General features: G+C 44.0%; 1 protein-coding gene across 1 annotated transcript in view; it reads left to right on the top strand.

Moving 5' to 3' along the window:
* Positions 1-1,958: 1,958 nt before the first annotated feature.
* The window catches only part of mgat3b (beta-1,4-mannosyl-glycoprotein 4-beta-N-acetylglucosaminyltransferase b), a 36,038-nt gene continuing 33,243 nt past the window's right edge, over positions 1,959-4,753 (top strand). Inside the window, exon 1 of the mRNA XM_061770393.1 lies at positions 1,959-2,011. The gene's annotated coding sequence lies outside the window, so the exon portion shown is untranslated. The remainder of the gene's footprint in view (positions 2,012-4,753) is intronic.

Below are 4,753 nucleotides of genomic sequence, written 5' to 3'. Positions count from 1 at the left end.
TACCACACAATAATGTTTCCGTATGTCCAAATTCCCAGTACAGTGAGGAAAAAGTAAAGGAACTCTTGGATTTAATAACGAGTTGACCTTCGTGTGGCAGCGATAACAGCCAAATGTTTCCTGTAGTTGCGGATCCGATGTGCACAACAATCAGGAGGAATCTTGGACCCTCCCTCTTTACAAAACGTGCAACTCCTGCGATCTTTTGGTGCCTGTCCTCTGTACACCATGTGCACAATAAGGAGGCAAGTCTCATTTTTGAAGATTAGTTTTATGAATAACCAACCACAGTGCTTGAGATGAATCCCAAATGTGAATAAACCTCAAACAAGACGGTCAAATGGAGTAAAAGTGAAGTTGAGGCTTTCCTCGGAGAATATCAATATGTGGACAATTAACGGCTTTAGGCAACCATCGGTGTGCAGAATTATCATGCAACTCAATGAAAAACATTTTGACATCTCACTATTTTTTTTTTTTCATACAAGTGTAAATAATAAACTAATAACTGAAACGAATAAACCGAAATCAAAACTTTACAATAGCAATTGATAGAATCCGATACGTAGATAAAAAGTGACCAATGTGGCCACCCTTCTTTTCACCAACCAACGGCGCTAAATAAGCCTTCCATCCATGGATTGGGTCAGGTTCATCATTTGTGGTCGCAGAAACCGGAGCCCCCCGGACGTTGTTCCGAGAGGCGTACTGCTTTCCTTAGCGCTATGTCTCCCGTTTAAGAACTGCCCATCAGTTCTCAATTGGGTTCAGGTCAGGTGAGGAAGGGGGCACGTCATCAGTTGTTCATCTTTCAAGCCACGTAGACAACTTGGATGCATGTGATGGAGCATTGTCCTTGCATCAAAGTCATTGTCTTTTTGAAAGATGCAGACTTCTTCCTGTACCACTGCCTGAAGAAAGCGTCCTCCAAAAATGGACAGAATGTTTGGGAATTCATTTTGAGCCCATCTTCACCCCGACCAGCTGGTCTTTAATAATATCCCACCTCCGCTTTGCCGGTGTCTGAGTCCAAGTGGAGCTCTGTGCCCGCCCGTTAGCGACCCAGACACGGACGGGCCCGTCCGTCCGGTCTGTCTCCAGTCATTCTCCTCTCATCAGTCCATAAAACCTTTGATGAATCTGCCTTCAGATATTTCTTGGCCCAATCGAGATGCTTCCGCGTCTGTCTTGTTCAGTCTTGGTCTTTTTTTTCCAGCCTTTCTTCCCTCGGCCATGCCTCGGAACACTGAACATCTCGTACTTCGAGGTATTCCAGGGAGCTCGAAGATTATGGGTTCCCGGTAGCTTCAGGCTCGCTTTATCCAGGGTGTTGATCTCCTTAGGCCACACCCACACTCATTACACAGATACACAGCACCTGCTATGCTTCAATCCACGAAGCATAGCAGGTTTATACAGCTGAGCGCTCGGAAATATGCCTAAAGGTGATGATATGGTCAAAATACTTCAATGCCCGATAATTCTGCACACTGTGTAAATGTTTGTCAATAAAACAATCGAAACATGTTCTTGTATGGTATTAGATGAAGTAGACTATGATCAGACTATATTTTCTGCCCAATATATGCAAAGGTAAGAAATTCCTCCGTGTTCACAATCTTTTCCCCGGCTTGAAGAAAGGACAGATGTGACGGGAACAGCGCCTCCATTTCAGCTTGTTGGGCTCGCTCAGACAAGTCCAGCTTGTATCACCCTTCACCAGCTGATCTCACTTTTCACCTTGTGAGAACTTTTCAACTTCATGAGGCGAGCGAGGTGCGGCGCTCCTGTCGGCGACATGTGCTGTTTATCCATTTGGCAACAAAATCACTTTTTACAACCTCCCCGTTAGGCGTGTTTGCTAGTTCCAACAATGCGGTTTGCTTTTCAAATCACACACACACACGTCCCTCCCTTTCTTTAGGAGCACAGCTGATTAGTCACCTGGGAGCAACAGCAAGTCAGGAAGATGTGAGGCGCTTTCCCGAAGACAAAGCTGCTGTTCAAAGAGGTAAACATTTGACTATTTCCTGTATGCGGAGGACGGAGTGTGTACAAACATCTGCAAGTGTGCTGGGCTCGAGGAGTGTCGCGAAATGATGATGAGATGCGACGTGGTTGGGATTTTGTCCAAGCGGAGCAGTGGTGTGCAACCTGTGAACCGTGTGTCATGTATAGGTCCCGCCAGGACATTTTGGAAACAAGTCAAAAAACAAACTGAGGAACTCACAAATGCACATCATATGTAATTACAAACATGTTTGGACGTTACATCAGCGCGTTTACAAAAGCTACTTCATATACAGGAAGGCTTTTGGAAGTAGAGACAAAATTCAGAGTCTGAAGAAACTTACATACTGTATATATTTTTGTACATGCCAGACAATTTTGTCTTCAATGACGCATTTAATTCACTTTCGACGAATATATCTTTCCGTTCGAATGTAGGGTCTTCGACGGACCAAATACATAATTTGTGAACATCAAAGGCACTGCAGGGTCTTGCTTTCCCGATGTAGTTTCTCTCATATGGCGACCAATCATTTCGGGACAATAACGTCGACCTTTAAAATACCTCGTGCCAAGTTAGAATCCTTAACAATCAGTAACAGATGCACTGTAGCCTAGATTGTTGAGAGGTCATAAGGTTCTGTCATGAAGATTGTTTGGCGTATTATTGCTGGGCCACAAAGTTGTCACGGCAACAAATGATACAGTTTGCTAACCATTTACGAGGCGAGTCCAAGTGTCAGGCAGGCGCTTGGCCCGCCCGCTACCTTGACGGACGACGCTATCCGGCTCCATGTTGCTTTTCGATCAGCAATCAGTTTTGACGGCAAAACAGCCTTCGACATTGTTTCTCTTCTGAGCGGTGGGAGTACCGCTTTGCTTGGTAGATTACCCGCCAATCCCGAGACTGACACGGACGCACACCAACCACTGAGGCTTTTTACAACGTTTTGGTGAAAGTCAAAGACAATTTAGTCTTCAGTGAACCGAACATATCTTTTTTTCTTTATTAAGCGCTGAAGACAATTTGAACTTCAATGCACATTTTTGTAAAGACAATGCAATGTGCAACTCGGACAAAGAATAGGCGGCAGGGAAGTTATGAGACGATCTCAGTAAATATTTAATAGCATATTGACACACAGAAATACAAAATATGAACCTTAACTTGAAAATAGAGCATATTACATGAATGTATAAACAAAAACTATTAAGACGATATGCAATAGTGCTCTAGAGTGCTTACAAAACTAGCATCAATATCGCGGAAGTTAGAAACATTTAAACCGCTCATAATTGAACACAAATGATACGGCAACACAATCAGACAGCACAAAAATGTCGAGGATGACTGCAAAGTAGCTCATGTACGTACGTATGTATTATACTGCCCCCGGTGGCCAAGGTGCGCACATATGATGGAGGCGCAAAATCAGTCTACTTACAAAGGCAAACCTAATATGCTTTGCAATGGTTTAAAAAAAAAAATACATTTTGCAATAGGCGTTCAAACAAGTTCAGAGCTTTTCAAAGATGATTATTTCTGTTTTGTCTTTAAGTTGGAAGAAATTATATGGCCACTGAAATAAAGCAGAAAAGGTTGTAAAATAGGTTTCTTTCTTCACATTCAATTGAATGATGTTATGAATCTATGTTTTCATAGACTCAAACATATTTTATGTGGAGAGATTTTCTCAAAAGGATTTACGCGTTTGTCAGATCCGCAAATATATCCGCATGTGTTTTTGTTAACGTTGCCTGTGTTTATTTGTGAGACAAACGTAACCCAGTTTTCAAGATGTTCCCGTCCCTCCATCTGCGAGGCCAGCGTTCCCCGACCTTCTTTGCACCACGGACCGCTTAGGAATTGGCATTTTACTCACGGACCGGTTGTGGTAGTGTGCGCAAATATATATAGAAGTAGGACTCCTGATATAGTGTCGTTTCGTTTGCGAATGTTTCGTTCAAAGAACAAATCTTTTCAGTAAATCTAATGAGCTGAATTAGTTTCTGAAATGATTTCGTTCTTCGAGCTCTGCCGCCGTTAGCCGGCCGGGAACGGAAACGGAAGCGTTCTGTGCAGTCTCCGTGCGTGTCAATTGAGACACGCGGCTGTCGCGGCGGAGAAAATCCGGTCAATTTACGAAATAAAGCACATTGACACGTGAATTGCAATACAACGGAAATGCTATCAATTGGTCATTCTTTCTCTGCGGTCCGGTAACAAATGCCTCACGGGCCGCTACCGGTCCGCGGACCGGTGGTTGGGGACCGCTGTGCTCGGCGGCAGATATTTCTGGGGTTCCGAAAAACGTGTCGATCACAGATATAATTGTACATCTGAAAACACCTCATTTTGAGCCACGTGCTATTTCTCTCCGACGACAAAAATGCCGCTGAGCAGATGAATGGCATTTCCATTCATTTCAACGGGGTAAGTTGATTTGCGAGACGAGATCAAATTGTACTTATTAGTCGATGTAGCGATGAGGTCTGTATACACTCCACCAAGTTGATCATCTCCCCCCCGCCCACCCCAACCCCCACTTGAGGGAAATATTTCTAAAAAAAAATCGCTCTGGACTGCTCATATTGCCATCATGTGTTGGATTCCCGGTGTACGTGTGGCAGAGCTACGATCCATATTGGGGGCTCATGGGAGGGGGGTCTTTGAGAGGGTCTTTCCTATTATCACGGGACAAATAGCATGCACGTTCATAACCAAACCTCCTCCTCCTGCTTC

The sequence above is a fragment of the Phyllopteryx taeniolatus genome, chromosome 4, assembly GCF_024500385.1.
Source record: "Phyllopteryx taeniolatus isolate TA_2022b chromosome 4, UOR_Ptae_1.2, whole genome shotgun sequence".
NCBI classification, from domain to species: domain Eukaryota; kingdom Metazoa; phylum Chordata; class Actinopteri; order Syngnathiformes; family Syngnathidae; genus Phyllopteryx; species Phyllopteryx taeniolatus.
The sequence above is the reverse complement of the archived record's forward strand: the minus strand, read 5'-3'. Positions and strand labels throughout refer to the sequence as shown.